Source organism: Chamaea fasciata, unplaced genomic scaffold, assembly GCF_029207755.1.
Source record: "Chamaea fasciata isolate MVZ Bird 193981 ecotype frontalis unplaced genomic scaffold, bChaFas1.0.hap1 SCAF_5, whole genome shotgun sequence".
NCBI classification, from domain to species: Eukaryota; Metazoa; Chordata; class Aves; order Passeriformes; family Sylviidae; genus Chamaea; species Chamaea fasciata.
The window spans coordinates 34,371,657-34,377,668 of record NW_027094090.1 but is presented as its reverse complement, the minus strand read 5'-3'; the positions used below and the strand labels follow the sequence as shown (position 1 = coordinate 34,377,668).

The 6,012-nt window shown below is 38.0% G+C and overlaps 1 long non-coding RNA gene across 1 annotated transcript; it reads right to left on the bottom strand.

Moving 5' to 3' along the window:
* Window positions 1-309: 309 nt before the first annotated feature.
* Window positions 310-5,666, bottom strand: LOC136290191 (uncharacterized). Its single transcript, XR_010721036.1, has 3 exons — window positions 3,446-5,666; window positions 1,320-1,953; window positions 310-545 (listed from the first exon to the last, which is right to left on the bottom strand). It is a non-coding gene; the product is annotated as an uncharacterized lncRNA (long non-coding RNA).
* Window positions 5,667-6,012: the final 346 nt, after the last annotated feature.

Genomic DNA, 6,012 nt, shown 5'->3' with positions numbered 1-6,012 from the left:
AGTCTTTCCCTTACACAACAGACCTTGAGCAGTATTCCTGTGCTCAGTGCTCCTGACCATTAACTCATAAGGCCCCAATTCAAGACAGCCTTAATGCACATAATGACATATCTCTTCTTCTAAAGATTGCACATAGCATGCAACCATTATCCCTAAACTTGGCCTGAAGAAATATTTCTTCCTGAGTTAGAGATAAGTAAATATTTGGAATGAAAAGGCAGTACACAAGGAACAGTGAGGGAATGCAATAGTAGGATTTTTCTTATTTATTTAACAGAACTAAATACAGAAAAGAAGAAGAGCAGCACCAAGAGCATATTGAAAATACTAGTACAATTGAATGGACATAACAAGATTATTTCTTTTGTGACAACGCTGTCCATCCCTGATTGCTGATATTTGGCACAGGATTTTACTGCTCTTGTGTACAGCAGCTTTTACCAGAGTTGTTCTTGATCTCATGCTGGATCTTTAGACAGCGCTGAAGGACAGGTGATAATAACGGGTAACAAATATGGAGGGCTCTTGTACTCAATAAAGTATTTCTGAAAAGCAATGAGGGGAAAATCAGAATGACCACATGTATTAATAAGAAAGACTTGCTGACTAGAGATCTCAAAATATTTCATTTAAGGTAATATGGAAGACTGAGACTACATGTTTCTTGTAGAGATCATTTTATCACTTCTTTGATATTTGCTCTTGATTTAAACAGTATATTCTATTATCTTGATGACTGAGGTTGAATGGAGAGTCTTTTATTTTGAGATATGCAACTCATCACATCTCCAGATGGAGCCACTGCAAATAGTCAGAGCACTTCCAGTTCCTACTTCTCACTGTGCCTGGCTTCTGCTAGCCAACATGAGGTCATTTTGTCTTAATATTTCATTGAATCGGTGTATTAGTAATACATCAAAGATGATGCCTTAATGAAATGCAGCAGCTGGATATAGTCACAGCATTTGAAAGCAATGTCAGGAAAAAAAAGGCTGTTTACTCTGCATGGAAAGGGAAGGCTGATGATATTTGATCTCCCGGAAGCTGGAGGCTCCAGCTCTGCAGTAGGTGAAATAGACAATATACATTTGGTGTTATGTGAATTTTAGAGCTGGTGATAGACATGTAATCTCAGTCAGTTGGCAGAGATTCACAGAGCAGGCAGAGGCTGCTGCAACCAAGTAAGCTTCCATATGCTGCCTTGTCTCAAAACTAATCTGAAAAGCAGGCAGAAAATTGTCATACCATAACAAATTCTTGTCTTCATAGCCAAAAGGCCCGCTGGGGTTTGTGACCAGCATCAAACACGTGGTACTTACGTTTCTTGCTGGGTGCTGGGCTGAGAGCACTCGACTCATCCTGTGCAGGTCAAGGGGTGGTCTTCAGGGGCTGGCAGTCCGTGGCCACTAGTGACTAGTGGCTGGTGTTGGAAGCAGAGTTCAAGGTGAGTGATCTCCATATACCACTACCAGTGCCCCAGGCTAACCATATTTTCTCAGAGCACAAAAGTACAGAAAAATAAAGACTCCTAATTGACAGTGGATGTTTCATTAAATACTTCTATCAGTGTGATATTTTCTTCTTATGAGGATATTATTTGTTTGCAGGTGACTGTAGCCCTGGTTCGTGCCTGAGATGTTTTGGTTTTCTGAAATTCTTTTCCTAGGAAATTTTCTGTAAACAAGAAAAGTGTTTTTGTAACTGTACCTATGTTTACATTCTTTCCCCAGGAAGGACTTCTTCTTGATGTCCCTCTGGTCTGACCAATGTGATTGAAGAGGTTTGTCTTCTTGTCACCAATCAAATTGGTCTGTGTAAAAAAGTATATAAGGGAGGCACATCCCAAAAATAAAGGAGTCATTTTCAGCCTTCTGAGACTTGGAATCCGTGTCATTGTGATGTACAACAGCATCAGGGACCACTGCTTTGCTTTTTCTTCTGTGAGATAATCATCTTAAAGAAACAAAAAAGGGGTCAGCCTTTCTGACAAATGGTGATTACAGGAGTACTGTACTTTGGTTCTCCTTGAACAGATTTCGTGCTTTTCTTATGCTTTGTTCCTCCTGGTCATTTGATATCTGAATGTGTTTATCTCTGAAAGAACCTCACCTAGAGATCTTGAAAAACTCTTTTCCTCTAGAGGCCGGTGATACAATTTATATATTACTTACAGATGCAATAAACAAAGCTTCTTCTCAACTGCAATCTCTTAAGACTGCAGAATAACTGATCAGGCTGTTGGCTCGATTTGCTGTCTGATCATTTAGTTGATAAGGTGAGTCCTGACTCAGTCAGATTTTCTATGGTGGATCAATCAAGTGATGGAAGATGAATATTGCATTTTCTCACCCTATGATAATCAGGAAAAGCATCAGCATCAGTAGACATCTATTTTGGCAGGTAGTTTAAGCTCTAAATCATTATTTTTATCAGTGACTAATATCCATTAAAAATAATTGCATTTTGGAATGACAGCAATTATGCTCACTTTGCTATTGTGTGAATAGCTGTGTGAAGTGGACAGGACCCAGGGGTTGCCCCAGTGTGTTTCTTACCGGTGACCCCCTAGGTCAGTGTGTTTTACTGGTAAATAATTTTGCATGAGATTTCCTACAAATGACTAACAGGTGGAACACTCTCAACAAATAACAGAAGTGTGTAGTAAAAGTGATCTACCCTGGGAATTTTTTTAAAACTTTTTCCTTTCTAAAATAATTTTCTTTCATCTGAACTAATTCATTCCTTATTAGTAAGATGCCAATAAGAAAATTGCTTTTGGAGGAATATAATGGCAAAGGAAAAAAAAAAAAGCTAAATATAAAATATATCCTTGCATAAGACGACAGCTGGTACAATAAGGACATGAGACAAATTCAAAGTTCTCTTCAACTTATCAGAAGTGAATGGTAATCAAATGGAAACATTTTCCATCTTAATGAGCAACTATTCTCCCTTAATATAGAATGTATTATCAATTACTGAAAATGCAACTGAAACTGTGCTTTAAATTCATTGTGTAATACAGAATTTGACTTTTGGAGAAAATTTTTTAACTATTTGCTTAGTTTACACATTATTATTTCCTTCCTTCAAAAAGTGTGCAAATGACCAAGAAGTCCAGACAGCACCTACCCTTTGCTTTTTCACATTTTATTGCAAAATATCTTAAATCCTGTGGATTCCAGGCTCCTCCAAAACAACAACAAAAAAATTGTCCTTTAGGAATATATTAAAAGAAAGCATACAATTTTCTGAAGCATTTTAATTGATTGTAATAATTGCAAAATGAGTGGTTTCTTTTGTTTTTGTGAATATAGAGAGAATTTTTAGTGGCAAAAAAAAATTATTTTAAGTATCTTCACTGAAAATGAAGTAATCCAAACAAATATAACATTCAATCCCCTGTCTATGTGCATCCTAATAAAGTTTAATTAGATGTAATTACCTGTCCTTTCCACTTCTCCTGCCTTCTGAAAGTGTGGCATTATAGAAATCCAGCTTGCCTTTTCATGCAGGATTCAGTTTCAGGAAATCAAAAATGTGTTTATACAGTCTGAATTTCTGGATAAAGGTATTTGAAAGACTGACCACCTAAAAAAACTCTTAACTTCTTCCTTAGCAGATATTGCATCCTTGTTCTCTGTAAATTCTGATTTTAATGATTGTTACTTGCTATCAAATTTATCCAAGATGGAATTGTTGCCTGTAGATTTTCCACATTGTATCTCAAAGTTACCAAAGTTAATACTCCTGACAAACGCATACATATTATTTTTTCTCCTTCTTGCCTATATGATCAGTTTACTTATATGTGTTTTTATTAGGAAATTACTATTAGTTTAAATGCATGAAGCAGCAGTATTTAGTTAAAGGAGAAGTACTACTACTTAAAAACAAAACTTATTATTCTGTATTTCGGCTGGATCCAAAAATCCCATTTCCTACACCTACTCTTCTGTTGTAATTATGTTCCAGCAAAACCTTGCCCAAATCTGTAGAAGACTGTTAGTTCATTTCATGAACTTCAGTACTTAAAATGGAAAAAAATATCAACTCATCGTTTTTAGGCCTTTGTGGAATTCTCTGTACCACACGGAAACAAACTCTCTTATCTGCTCAGAGACTGATGTGAGAAAAAGCAATATCACCTCTGAACATATCACTGGGATAAAATAGCCGTTTTCCAATAGAGGGAGAAAAGGATGATGGTGGCCATGATATCCACATGCCTGTAAAGCTCTGTGTTTCACTGATATCTTTATTTCCACACCAAGCAGAAAGATGAATCTTCCAGTTTCTAAAAGAAGTGATTCTGGGAAGTTGCTGAGAACTGGGTTTGGCATGATTTTTTCCCATCATCCTCTTAAGTCCCAAAGTCTTACACTTGCTTGTTAGGCTTATAAATTCAGACTGCTTCCTTTTCTGCTCTGGCTGCTTTCCTCGATATTGGTTGGCTTCAAAGAACAGGGAAGAGGAAGAAACATGCTGACAATGCTCACGCTTTCTGTGAATCTCTTTCATTTATTGTAGCCTTTAGCTCATACGAATTTCAGCTTTGAGGCGTTTGCTCGTACAGCCGTCTCGTCACTGACAGTTTCTCCAGCTGCCCCAAATCCTTTCCAGCTCCACTCTATTTTAAGGACCTGGCTGCACCACATCTTCTGGGTGAAGAGAGAGATACAAAAATAATGTTTATTTGCCAATGTTTTCTGGATTTAAAACAACTCAGCAGCTAACCCCTGCTGGGGAAATAGTTGCCACATTCATTTACTTCAGAAAGACCAAGCGCATTTCCTGTATCAGAGACTTCAAGCATTTCATAAATAACTGCTTCAGTATTTGTGCACTTAATCCTTTTTATGCAGAAGCCACTGGGGATATTATACATTAATTAATAAAACTAATTTTAGTTGTCTATATGTGGATGTTGACCTGTGGGTTTGAAGAGTTTGTCACAAGCAGTGGAGATCTAGACAATGCAGGAGCCTGCAGAACATTGCAGCTGACCCATGCTGGGAGACTCAAATGAGATGCCCACACCCAATTATTGTGTGCTAGCTGAGCTGTAACTGAGGCATTCACACCGCGACATGAGGCAGCACCTCCAGGAGGTCCACATCCTCCCAGAGCTGCAATGGAAGGTCAGGAGGGAGATCTGGTGTGTCTCAGCACTAAGGACTCAGGACTCCCTTGTCCTCTGCTCTGAAAGGAGTTGAATTTCCCTCTCACAAGTGTCTGACTCGATTCATTTGTCATGTCAGCTTAAACACATGGCTTGCCTGTGGACAATCACAAATAGGCATCTGTCTTTAGGTTTCATAATGTGGAGCTGAATTTCTCCACAAGACTTATTGCTAGGCCCTCACTTGTACTGCTTTATACCAGACCAGGATTACACCACCAGGTTCTGGAGAGCTCCTGGTGTAGGTTTCACAACAAGGCACTGCACTCTCCAAGAAGACTGGAAATATGCAGTCAAGGAGCTTGTGAAACATGCAGATTTAGAGTGCCCTGATTGCATGCACTGGAATACAATCAGGCCTTAAGGCAACTGAGTATGGATGGGGCATGGGCAAATGTACACAGACAGGGCACTGGCTAATGCAAGTTAGGGCCATCCCTAAGGCAAGTTGGTCCTAAATATTTATTGGGACTGATAAGCCACTTTTGACTGGTTTTTTTTTTTTTTTTTTTTTTTGGTTTGGTTTTTTTTTGGTTGTTTGCTTTTTTTTTTTTTTTTTTTCCCATATGACACCTCAAACCCTGTACCAAGTATAGATTGCAGGATCCAAAGACTGGACTATTATTTTTCAGTGAATCTGATAATAGAAAGCACAATGCTGCCTAACTTTCTGATGGTTAGAAAAAACATAAATGTAATACTAAACTCTACTGCCCAATATACTTAGAAGACTGTATCCTAAAATAAAATGCATTGGAAACACATTGAATACCTTAAAAACCACATTTGACAATATATTTACATTTCTCTTTCACACAGCTCGCTGTCAG